Below are 14,321 nucleotides of genomic sequence, written 5' to 3'. Positions count from 1 at the left end.
CAGGAGAATTGCTGAGTATAAAACCAAATTTTGTATATTTGTGTGTATACAGACACATTCGTATGGAGTGTTAGTATGTGTATTTATGATTATGTTAATAAAAACCATCTGTGTATAACATATAGACACATGAATTAGAGATATAAAAGGAAATAGATTTCACATATACATTATTTAGAGATGTTCAATGCATATTTTTAAATGAAGTAACAAGTTGCAGATTTATGAGATTAGCTTTAAACAATTATAAATCTTGTAACCAGCTAGTAAAAAATATCCCAGAAGCCTATATTTGAGCCAGATTGAATATATGAGGTTGTGTGTGTACACAGAATTATATGTATACCAGAGTGTTAAAATTTTATATTTGATATATGGCTGCAGGAGAAGATGAAGATGGGAGAATGCAGAAATGAGGAGCTTTCTTATTATACACCTTCTAATTGTTAAACTTGATAAAATGTGAATATTTGGACTATTATATTAATAACTCATAAGCTTTTATGGATTATGTTGAACACCATATTAAATAAAAATATTGAGAACTCATGAATGAAACTACATGAAAAAGAAACAAACGTTCATTTATTAAATCCATTTTAATTGAGTTTAATGTCCAGTCTTAATGACCCTCAGTTCAATATATCACTGTGTTTTATAACTTTTACTATAAATTGTTGTTTATTAAAATTATCATGACAAATACTAACTCTTAAATTGTAAAGCTAAAGAATAAGACATAGATAAGGTCAAATCCAGTTCTCTGTTTAAAATAATCTTCTCAGTAAAAGGTATCAGTTTAAAACTGAATTAACAGATAATTTAGTGTATATAAATACATAAGAAAGCATCTCTAAGTCTTGTGGATGAGGTTGACTTCAATGTTTGAATCTTCCTGACTTTATTTATGACAATAAATTCCATTATATAAATTGACCTCTTAATTTCCATTGAGTTGAATTAGGTGTTCAAAACATGATTGTTTATTTCTAATGTTTTTTCATCTGTGTCTATCAAATGCAAGAATACTTTTTAAAAAAATCAAATCCTATAAAGCTATTTTGTTATAGTGTTTTGAACTTAGACCAAATGATATTGATAACATGGACTTACACTCTTAGAAAACATAGTTACTAACAAGAAAACATCCACCATTTTAAATGTTAATGATAATAGAACTGGCTTTTGAAAATATTTGATTCAGTTCTTCTATGGAAAAATTTCAAATAAACAAAATCTTTTATATAAACCTGAGTTATACTTGTTTCAGAAATTTGTCCCAATATGTGCACATAGCAATATTTCTACTTAGAGGCCACAGAACTTGATAATAGAATATAGAAAAGTAAGATTTTTGTGATTATGTTAAGCATTAATGTAATGTTTAAAAATGACTGGGTCGCCTGGGTGGCTCAGTCAGTTAGGGGTCTGCCTTCGGCTCAGGTCATGATCCCAGGGTCCTGGGATCAAGTCTGGCATGGGGCTCCCTGCTTGGTGGGGACCCTGCTTCTCCTTCTTCTACACTTCCACCCCTGCTTGTGCTCTCTCTCTCTCTTGCTCTGCTCTCTCTCGCTCTGCTCTATATCTCTCTCAAATAAATAAATAACACCTTTTAAAATTTTTTAAAAATAAAAATAAATAAAATGAGCTGTCCATTTTAACTTGTAAAGGTAAATCTCAAAGTTACCTTTGAACTTTAAAATTACTAAAATTTTACTATTTTACTAACTTTAAAGTTACTAAATGCTATTTTACTAAATGCTAAATGCAAAGTTACTAAATGCTATTTAGCATGGAGAAGAATGTGACAGACTTTTGCCTCTGTAATGAACAAACAAGTCATCCGGTCATATTTTCTACAGTACTAATGAAGATGGTAGATCTTAATTATGGAAGCCTTAGTTAATTGAATTACAGAAAAGTGCACAATTTTCTAGCTGAATGGTAGCAAAAGCTGAGAAAACACACACACACACACACACACACACACACACACACACACACACACACACATTTAGGATGTAGATAGGTTGAGAAGTGTGTCCACAATAGGACGAAGGCCTTTGTGTGAGTGAAATCAAGATTCTCATAATGGTAGACAGGGCTGACTGAAATCTAGTAGTGCCTTGAACACAAGAAAACATCATTAAATTCTCAAATTTTTCATCCTTTCCAACTCCGGAATTTATGGAATCATTGGATGCAAAAAAGAAATAGGAATGGAAAAACTTATTCAGTCTTCACAGTATCACATTATTATGGTGCTTGGATTTTTGGTCACTTCCAGAGATGAAGCTAAACATAAAGCAAAAGCATGAAGAACTATTGTGGACTACCTTCCAGCTGAAACACTGTCAAGATCACGGGAAGTATCAGGGAGTTAATATAAGTAGAGGTAAACTCCTTAAGACCAAAGATGCAGGCCAGCCTCCAACTCAGCTGGATTCTGGTTTGGGCCAACTACCAAAACAAATGAAAGATTTTGCATGGTGTGGGAAAAACAAGCAAACAAAATTTTAGTTTAGACTTCACTGTTATTTTCTACACTATGTCTGAATGCAATAATAATAAAAAAAATCAGATATGTAAAAGAAGCAACCCATAGATAAGACTCACAAATGACCCAGCTGTATCATAAAAAACTAGGAAAAGACAAACAAATTAAACCCAAAGTAAGTTGAATACAGAAAATCATAAAGATAAGAGTAGAAATCAATGAAATAAAAAACAAGCCAACTAGAGAGCAAATTAACAAAGCCAAAAGTTGTTTATTTGGAAAGATCATTAAATGCTTTAATATCTGGTGAGATTTAACAAAAAAAAATGCAAATTATCAACATCATGAATGGGGAGAGGATTCCACTGCACATTTAAAAAGGATAATTAAGTTATATTATGAGCAACTTTATACCAATAAATTCAACAACTTAGGACTAAATCAGGAGACAATGTAATCAAAAAAGCCCTATATCTAAAATGTAAATTAAAATCATTATCATAAAGCATCTCATGCAGCAAATTAAAGATTCAAATACTTATTTGATTAATGCTATCAAGCATTAAGGAAAAAATAATATTAATTTTGATAAGATTACTCCAGAATATAGAGGAAGAAGTACCACTACCCAGTTCATTTCATGAAGTCAAATTAACCTACAGAATAAAACTTGGCAATGGCATTAAAGAAAATAAATCACAGGGGCGCCTGGGTGGCTCAGTCGTTAAGCATCTGCCTTCGGCTCAGGTCATGATCCCACGATCCTGGGATCGAGCCCCGCATCAGGCTCCCTGCTCCACGGGAAGCCTGCTTCTCCTTCTCCCACTCTCCCTGCTTGTGTTCCTGCTCTCGCTATCTCTCTCTCTGTCAAATAAATAAATAAAATATTATAAAAAAGAAAAGAAAATATATCACAGATCAATATCCCTCATGAACATAAAAGCGAAAATTATTAACAAAATTTTAGGAAATATAATCCAGTAAAATACAAGATATATAATACAACATGATTAATTGTGATATGCAAGTTTGAATTATCATTTGAAAATCAATCAATACAATTCACCTTATAAAGGAGAAAAATCAAACCAAAAATTTGACATCTCAATAGATTTTTAAATATTGTCCAATAAAATGTAACACTCATTCTTTTTAAAAACTGAAAAAAAGAAATAAAAAAATAACAACCTACATCTCATAATGAACATCTAACAAAAATCTACAGAGATATTATAATAGCAAAAATATAGAATACTTTCCCCTGAGATTGATTAGTCAAGCATCAAAGGCCTCAACTCTGAAATTTTAAAGGAGGTTCTAGTCAGTAAAATCAGTTAAGAAAAAACATAAAAGTTACAAAAGTAGAAAAAATGAATTAATATTCCTTTTATTCACAGATATCATGATTATTTATATAGAAAAAAATTCTACCCAAACCCCTAAAGATTAAAAATAATGATTTAGTGAAGCTGTAGCATACATAGTCAAGGGACAAAAATCAAATGTATTATTTGATAAATAGGTAGATAGGTGAGAGATAAGCAGAAAACAATTGTAAAATAAAATTTTAAAATTTTGTTTTAAAAACACAGAAGAAACCAACAAAATTAGGGAAGAATCTAACCAAACATGTGTAAGGCTTATTCTCTAAAAATTTCAAAACATTTCTAGATTATATTAAAGGATCTTAGTGCTAAATGGAGAAATATACCATGTTCATGAATTGGACATTTTAATATTTTTTTTCACAGTTTGCCCTTGTTGAATGTATATACAGATTCACTATAATCCCAAAGAAAGGTTTTTTAAAAAGGAAATTCACAAGTTATTTCTAAAATGCATATAGAAATGAAAAGGGCCTAAAAAAGCTACAATAATCTGTAAAAAAAAAAAAAAAAGAAAGGTGGAGGACTTATATCACATGTCTTCAGGACTCAGTATCATGCTACAGTAACCAAATCAGCGAGGTATTGGCATAAGAGGAGATACATATTCAATAGAACTGAATTGAGAGGAGAGGGGCGGAGCAAGATGGCGGAGGAGTAGGAGACCTGGATTTCATCTGGTCTCAGGAATTCAGCTGAATAGGGATCAAACCATTCTGAACACCTACGAACTCAACAGGAGATCGAAGAGGAGAGTAGCAACAACTCTCGGAACAGAGAAGCGACCACTTACTGGAAGGTAGGACATGCGGAATAGTGAATCCAAGGCAATATTCGGGAGGATAGACGGCAGGGGAGGGGGCCTCCGTTGGCTGTTTCTGGCAACTGATAGCGCCGCGGAGCACAAAATCGGAACTTTTAGAAGTCAGCTCCACTGAGGGACGTCGCTCCAGTGGCTAAGCGGGGGGTGGAATCCTCCAGGGACAGTGTGGTCTCAGGACCCTTGGGGTCACAGAAAGACCGGGGGTGCCTGAGTGCGGCAGAGCTCCCAGGTATCGGAGCAGGGAAGTTGGCTACAGAGACGGAGCCGAGGCGCGGACTCTCTGCTCGGGGTTGCCATAAACTGTGATCCGCGGCCCAGTCGGGCCACTGCTCCTCCAGCAGGGACCCAACAAGCAGCAGAGCCAGGGAGACTCCCCTTAATCCCCCAGGAGGAGCAGCGCGGGAGCGCACCGCAGGGATCTGCTGAGTTTGGAGACTCCAGAGGTGCCAGAGATAGAAACGCTCGGTCACAGGCCGGGTGAGCAAGGAGTGCGGCCGGAGACCAGGGAGACTGGAGTGACTGCTTTTCTCTGGGGGCACACTGAGGAGCGGGGCCCCGAGTTCTCAGCTCCTCCGGTGGAGATTGGGAAGCCACCATTTTCGCCCTGGTCCTCCAAAGCTGTACCCAGAGCTTTCAGGGAACAAAAGCTCCTGAGAGCAAACCCAAGCACCTTGCTTAGCCTGGACTGACAAGGGCGGGGCAATTCAGCCTCCAGCAAAGACATTTGGAAACCACGGCAACAGGCCCCTCCCCCAGAATATCAGCACAACAGCCAGCAAGCCAAGACCCAGTTTACCGATCAAGGAGAACGGGAGAACTCCAGCGCTAGGGGAATACTGCACATAGAATTCATGGCTTTTTTTTTTTACCATGATTCAGTAGTTCATCAAAGTTAATTTTTTTAACTTTTTTTTATTTTTCTTTTTCCGTTTTTCAACCAACATCTTATCAATCCCTTTTTAAAAAAAAACGTTTTTTTATTTTTCATTTTTAGTGTCATATTTTATCCCTTCATAGTAGATACCCTTATTTTTGGCATATATATATATATAAGATCAAAATAAACCCTAAATCACTAGTGTATGGCTTTGTTCTAGTCTCCTGCCTGATCACATTCTCTCCCTTTTTTCTTTTTTTTTTTTAAATCTTCTTTCTTGGGCGCCTGGGTGGCTCAGTTGATTGGGTGACTGCCTTCAGCTCAGGTCATGGTCCTGGAGTCCCTGGATCTAGTCCCGCATCAGGCTCCCTGCTCGGCAGGGAGTCTGCTTCTCCCTCTGACCCTCCTCCCTCTCATGTGCTCTCTGTCTCATTCTCTCTCTCTCAAATAAATAAATAAAATATTTAAAAAAATAAGTAAATAAATCTTCCTTCTTTTCAAACAACTTCTTATCAATTCCTTTTATAAAATCTTTTATAATTTTCCTCTTTACAGTCATCTTCCATCACTTCATTGTATCAACCCTTATTTTGTGCATATATGTCTTTCTTCCTTTAAAATTTTAGGAGGCACTTTTTTCTAACAGATCAAAATATGCCCAAAATCTAGTGTGTGGCACTGATCTATGCACTAGCCTGATCATATATGATCATATTCTGCTTTTTTTGTATTGTCCTGTTTTTGTTTTTATCTTTTTTCTTTTTTTTCCCTCTTTCTGTTTTCTTTCTTTCCCTTTTTTTCCCCCTGGTTTCAGGTCTTTTCTGATTTGTATACAGTATATTTGCTGGTGACGTTGTTAACCTGTTAACATTTTGTTCTCTCATTCATCTATTCTCCTCTGGACAAAATGAAAAGATGAAAAAAAATCACCTCAGCTAAAAGAACAAGAGGTAGTACCATCAGCCAGGGACCTACTCAATATGGACATTAGTATGATGTCTGACCTAGAGTTCAGAATCATGACTTTAAAGATACTAGCTGGGCTTGAAAAAAGAGTGGAAGTTATTAGAGAAAACCTTTCTGGAGTTATAAAAGAAGTAAAATCTAACCAAGTTGAAATCAAAAAGGCTATTAATGAGGTGGAATAAAAAATGGGGGCATTAACTGCTAGGATAAATGAGGCAGAAGAGAGAACCAGTGATATAGAAGACCAAATGATGGAAAATAAAGAGGCTGAGAAAAAGAGAGATAAACAACTACAGGATCACGAGGGCAGAATGAGAGAGATAAGCGATACGATAAGACAAAACAACATTAGAATAATTGGGATCCCAGAAGAAGAAGAAAGAGAGAGAGTGGCAGAAGGTATATTGGAGCAAATAATAGCAGAGAACTTCCCTAATGTGAGGAAGGAAACAGGCATCAAAATCCAGGAGACAGAGAGAACCCCTCTCAAAATCAATAATAATAGGTCCACACCCCGACATCTAATAGTAAAACTTACGAGTCTCAGAGACAAAGAGAAAATCCTGAGAGCAGCTCGGGAGAAGATATATGTAACCTACAATGGTAGAAATATTAGATTGGCAAGAGACCTATCCACAGAGACCTGGCAGGCCAGAAAGGACTGGCAAGATATCTTCAGAGCACTAAACGAGAAAAATATGCAGCCAAGAATACTATATCCAGCTAGGCTGTCATTGAAAATAGAAGGAGAGATAAAAAGCTTCCGGGACAAACAAAAACTAAAGGAATTTGCAAACACGAAACCAGCCCTCCAAGAAATATTGAAAGGGGTCCTCTAAGCAAAGAGAGAGCCTAAAAGCAGCACAGATCAGAAAGGAACAGAGACAATATACAGTAACAGTCACCTTACAGGCAATACAATGGCACTAAATTCATACCTTTCAATAGTTACCCTGAATGTAAATGGGCTCAATGCCCCAATCAAAAGACACAGGCTATCAGATTGGATTAAAAAACAAGACCCATCCATATGCTGTCTGCAAGAGACTCATTTTAGACCCAAAGACACCCCCACATTGAAAGTGAGGGGGTGGAAAACCATTTACCATGCTAATGGACATCAAAACAAAGCTGGGGTGGCAATCCTTCTATCAGAGAATTTAGATTTTAAACCAAAGACGGTAATAAGAGATGAGGAAGGACACTATATCCTACTTAAAGGGTCTATCCAACAAGAAGATCTAACAATTGTAAATATCTACACCCCTAACATGGGAGCAGCCAATTATATAAGGTAATTAATAACAAAAGTGAAGAAACACATTGACAACAATACAATAATAGTGGGGGACTTTAATACCCCCCTGACTGAAATGGACAGATCATCTAAGCAAAAGATCAACAAGGAAATAAAGACTTTAAATGAAACCCTGGACCAAATGGACTTTACAGACATATTCAGAACATTCCATCCCAATGCAATGGAATACACATTCTTCTCTAGTGCCCATGGAAAATTCTCCAGAATTGATCCCATCCTAGGTCACAAATCAGGTCTCAACCGGTACCAAAAGATTGGGATCATTCCCTGTATATTTTCAGACCACAATGCTTTGAAACTAGAACTCAATCACAAGAGGAAAGTCAGAAAGAACTCAAATACTTGGAGGCTAAAGAGCATCCTACTAAAGAATGAATGGGTCAACCAGGAAATTAAAAAAGAATTAAAAAAATTCACGGAAACAAATGAAAATGAAAACACAACTGTTCAAAATCTTTGGGATACAGCAAAGGCAGTCTGAAAGGAAAGTATATAGCAATACAAGCCTTTCTCAAGAAGCAAGAAAGGTCTCAAATATACAACCTAACCCTACACCTAAAGGAGCTGGAGAATGAACAGCAAATAAAGCCTAAACCCAGCAGGAGAAGAGAAATCATGAAGATCAGAGCAGAAATCAATGAAATAGAAACCAAAAGAACAGTAGAACAGATCAACGAAACTAGGAGCTGGTTCTCTGAAAGAATTAACAAGATTGATAAACCCCTGGCCAGACTTATCAAAAAGAAAAGAGAAATGACCCAAATCAACAAACTCATGAATGAAAGAGGAGAGATCACAACCAACACCAAAGAACTACAAACAATTTTAAGAACATATTATGAGGCACTCTATGCCAGCAAAACCTGGAAGAAATGGGTGCATTCCTAGAGATGTATCAACTACCAAAATTGAACCAGGAAGAAATAGAACCAGGAAGAAATAGAAAACCTAAACAGACCTATAACCACTAAGGAAATTGAAGCAGTCATCAAAGATCTCCCAACAAACAAAAGTCCAGGGCGAGATGGCTTCCCAGGGGAATTCTATCAGACATTTAAAGAAGAATTAATACCTATTCTCCTGAAACTGTTCCAAAAAATAGAAATGGAAGGAAAACTTCCAAACTCATTTATGAGGTCACCATTACCTTGATCCCAAAACCAGACAAAGACCCCATCAAAAAGGAGAATTACAGACCAATATCCTTGATGAACATGGATGCAAAAAATCTCACCCAACAACTAGCCAATAGGATCCAACGGTACATTAAAAGGATTATTCACCACGACCAAGTGGGATTTATCTCTGGGCTGCAAGGTTGGTTCAACATCCGCAAATCAATCAACGTATTACAATACATTAACAAAAGAAAGAACAAGAATCATGTGATCCTTTCAATAGATGCAGAAAAAACATTTGACAAAGTACAGCATTCTTTCTTGATCAAAACTCTTCAGAGTATAGGCGTAGAGGGTACATACCTCAATATCATAAAAACCATCTATGAAAAACCTACAGCAAATATCACTCTCAATGGGGAAAAGCTGAGAGCTTTTCCTCTAAGGTCAGGAACGCGGCAGGGATGTCCACTCTCACCACTGCTATTCAACATAGTATTAGAAGTCCTAGCCACAGCAATCTGACAACAAAGAGAAATCAAAGGCATCCAAATCGGCAAAGAGGAAGTCAAACTCTCACTCTTTGCAGATGATATGATACTTTATGTGGAAAACCCAAAAGACTCCACCCCAATAATGCTAGAACTCATACAGGAATTCAGTAAAGTAACAGGATATAAAATCGATGCACAGAAATCAGCAGCATTCCTATACGCCAACAACAAGACAGAAGAGAGAGAAATCAAGGAGTCAATCCCATTTACAATTGCACCCAAAACCATAAGATACCTAGGAATAAATTTAACCAAAGAGGCAAAGGATCTGTACTCAGAAAACTATAAAATACTCATGACAGAAATTGAAGAAGACACAAAGAAATGGAAAAACATTCCATGCTCATGGATTGGAAGAAAAAACATTGTGAAGATGTCAATGCTACCTAGAGCAATTTACACATTCAATGCAATCCCCATCAAAATAATATCTACTTTTATCGAAGAAATGGAACAAATAATCCTAAAATTTGTATGGAACCAGAAGAGACCCCGAATAGCCAGAGGAATGTTGAAAAAGAAATGCAAAACTGGCGGCATCACAATTCCAGACTTCCAGCTCTATTACAAAGCTGTCATCATCAAGACAGTATGGTACTGGCACAAAAACAGACAAATAGATCCATGGAACAAAATCGAGAGCCCAGAAATGGACCCTCAACTCTATGGTCAACTCATCTTTGACAAAGCAGGAAAGAATGTCCAATCGCAAAAGACAGTCTCTTCAACAAATGGTGTTGGGGAAATTGGACAGCCATATGCAGAAGAATGAAACTGGACCATTTCCTTACACCACACACAAAAATAGACTCCAAATGGCTGAAAGACCTAAACGTGAGACAGGAGTCCATCAAAATCCTAAAGGAGAACACAGGCAGCAACCTCTTCAACCTCAGCCGCAGCAACTTCTTCCTAGAAACATCGCCAAAGGCAAGGGAAGCAAGGGCAAAAATGAACTACTGGGATTTCATCAAGATAAAAAGCTTTTGCACAGCAAAAGAAACAGTCCACAAAACCAAAAGACAAGTGACAGAATGGGAGAAAATATTTACAAATGACATATCAGATAAAGGGCTAGTATCCAAAATCTATACAGAACTTATCAAACTCAACACCCAAAGAACAAATAATCCAATCAAGAAATGGGCAGAAGACATGAACAGACATTTTTCCAAAGAAGACATCCAAATGGCCAACAGACACATGAAAAAGTGCTCAACATCTCTCGGCATCAGGTAAATCCAAATCAAAACCTCCATGAGATACCACCTCACACCAGTCAGAATGGCTAAAATTAACAAGTCAGGAAACGAGAGATGTAGGAGGGGATGTGGAGAAAGGGGACCCCTCTGACACTGTTGATGGGAATGCAAGCTGGTGCAACCCCTCTGGAAAACAGTATGGAGATTCCTCAAACAGTTGAAAATAGAGCTACCATATGATCCAGCAATTACACTACTGGGTATTTACCACAAAGATACAAATGTAGGGGTCTGAAGGGGTACGTGCACCCCAATGTTTATAGCAGCAATGTCCACAATAGCCAAACTGTGGAAAGAGCCAAGATGTCCATCGACAGATGAATGGATAAAGAAGAAGTGGTATATATACACAATGGAATATTATGCAGCCATCAAAAGGAATAGATCTTGCCATTTGCAATGACGTGAATGGAACTGGAGGGTGTTATGCTGAGTGAAATAAGTCAATCAGCGAAAGACATGTATCATATGACCTCACTGATATTAGGAATTCTTAATCTCAGGAAACAAACTGAGGGTTGCTGGAGTGGTGGGGGGTGGGACGGATGGGGTGGCTGGGTGATAGACATTGGGTAGGGTATGTGCTATGGTGAGTGCTGTGAATTGTGCAAGACTGTTGCATCACAGATCTATACTTCTGAAACAAAGAATGCAACATATGTGTAGGAAAAAAGAAGATAGGAGGGGAAGAATGAAGGGGAATAAGTCGGATGGGGAGACGAACCATGAGAGATGATGGACTCTGAAAAACAAACTGAGGTTTCTAGAGAGGAGGAGGGTAGGGGGATAGGTTAGCCTGGTGATGAGTATTAAAGCGGGCACATTCTGCATGGAGCACTGAGTGTTATGCACAAACAATGAATCATGGAACAGTACATCAAAAACTAATGATGTAATATATGGTGATTAACATAACAATAAAAAATTTAAAAAAAAGAACTGAATTGAGAGAACAGAAATAGCTCTAAACATATGGCCAATTGACTCCAAAGCAAGACAATGGGAAAGAAAGGTTTTTTCAACAAATATTTGAGGAATAACAGGATGTCCATCAGAGAAAAAAACTTCAATTCCTAGTCCCGTCATATAAAAATTAAGGATTTATTATTGTTTAAATAAAGCATACAATGTTAAAACCACTCAAACAACACAGAAGATATCTTTGAGACCTTGGGGAAGGCAAAGTTTTCAGAGACACAACACAAAAAGCAATATTCATAAAAGAAAAAAAAAGAAGTTTGAAAAATAAGTCTTCTGTTTAGCAAAAGTTCCCATTAACAAAATGATTAGGCAAATCAGAGACTGGTAGAAAATATTCAGAGAACATATATTTGATGAAGTACTTATACCAAGGGTATAAAAGGGCTCTGGGAAATCAGCAAAAAAGGTCATATCCAATGGTTAAAAAAAAAAAGTGTGTGTGTTGAGGAGGGGGATACTAAACAGAATCCCCCCAACAAAGGAAGATGAGCAAATACCAATCAGAACCACTGAAATATGTGTTTATCACCAACAGCAGCAGCAGCTAATCAATGCATCTGAGAAATGCAAATATTAAAAAGCCAAATGAGATGCCACTATACACTATATGTTTTAATATTTAGACATAACAACATCAAATGTTGATGAACATATGGAGAAATAAGACCTTCCACGTTGGCAAAACTGATCACAGTTCATTCCTTTGGTTTTGTATCGGTGTATAATTAGCATATAACAAAATGACAGGTCTTAAGTGTTCATTTTAAAGAATTTTGACATAGTTTACTTTTCTGTAACTCAACAACTACATAAATATATAGGACATTTCCATCACCTCAGAATGTTTCCTCTTGCTCTTTCCAGTTATTTCCCTTATCTTGCCAACCCTCTTACCCAGAGGCAAACACGTTCTGATTTCTATCTCTGTAGCTTATACTACCTGCTCTCTTAAAAAAAAAGAAAAAAAAAAAGGAATAATAAAGAATGTGATCTTTTGTTTCTGGCTTCTAGTGCTTAGTATAATGTGTCTGAATTCGCTTAATGTTATTGGGTGTAATGGTAGTTTGATTTTGGGGATGTGTAAAGTATTCCACTGAATAAATATGATTTATTTGGCCGTTGTCCTGTTGAATGTTATCTGGATTGTTTTCAAGTTTTGACTATTGTGAATATGGCTGCAACGAATATTCCTGTAAAGTTTCTTGTCATATGCATTCCTCATTATTAGGAAAATATATATAACCAGAATTGCTGGTTCACAGGGCAGGTTCAGGTTCAGCTTTACAAGACACTGGCAAAAAGTTCTCCAAAGTTCTTGTAACATTTTACACTTCCAACAGGAACCAATGCTTTTTGTTGTTGTTGTTGTTCTTTCTGCTTTGCAGCTTCTCTGTGTATAATAAGTCACTTTTCTTCAGCTGCTTACATGATTGTTTTTTCTTTCTCTTCAGTTTTGAGTAGTTTAATTATGATGCTTCTGTGGGTAATTTTCTCTGACTTTACTGTGTTTGGGATTAACTTGGGATTTGGTTCTATAAATGATGTTTTTGACCAAACTTCAGAAGTTTTCAAATATTTCTTCAAATATTTTTTTCTGCTCCCATCTCTTTGCCCTCCCCTTATAGAACTCTAAAGGCATCAGTATTATATCTGTTAATAATTATTTTAGAGTCCCCGGAGCACGACTTTTTCCTGTTTCTACTGATAGATCTTCAAATTCACTGTGTCCTTTCTCAATCATCTCTGTTTCACTGTTGAGCCTAAGCAGTGATTATTTTTATTGTATTTATACAGTTCTAAAATTTCCATTTGGTTATTTTTTTACAGTTTATATTTCCTCATAGAAAACTTCTCCCTTCCCATATTTTTCAACACATTTGTTTTTACCTCCCAGAATTTAGGTATGACAGCTACTGTAAGTTATATGTCTGATGATTCCAAGAGGTACACCATCTTAGAAATGACATCTGTTGGTTGTCTTTCCCCTTGAGAAGCGTCTACATGTTTCAAATAGTGTGTGTTGAGTAATTTTGGATTGAGTCCTAGAAAGTTTGAATGTCATTATCATATAGACTCTTGAGTCTTGAAATCATACCGTGAAGAAATTTTGTTTGTTTTAGCAGGCAGGCAGGGTGGTTAGTTTCGGGTTGTAAGTTCTGTTCATTCTCCTACAATGTGCTTTACAACTACTTTTGTTCTGCCCATGCGGTAGACCCTCAGAATTTACTCTGAGAATTGAGCAGTGATTTAAATCTGAGTCCAATCTTCAAAGGCTTTGGTCTGCTAATCTAGGTCTGTCCCACACATGCGCACCTGAGGAATGTGCCTAGGACTTGTGTGGATTCACGAAGGGATTCCCTTCAGACAGTTTTCTCTTCTCTAGGGATGCCCTCCCACGCTCTGACCCACAGAATTATCTCGTCACAGTTGCTCTGGCTAAAACATGGTGATTATCTCGGAGTTTTAGCTACCGCACTGCTGTTGCTATGCGGTTTTTTGACAGAGTCCATGGCTAGAAAGATAGAGTTTAGAAATAC

Source organism: Eumetopias jubatus, unplaced genomic scaffold (assembly GCF_037043125.1).
Source record: "Eumetopias jubatus isolate StellerSeaLion01/CBP00866 unplaced genomic scaffold, mEumJub1_p1.0 scaffold_1, whole genome shotgun sequence".
NCBI lineage: Eukaryota > Metazoa > Chordata > Mammalia > Carnivora > Otariidae > Eumetopias > Eumetopias jubatus.
Note: the sequence above shows the minus strand (reverse complement) of the source record.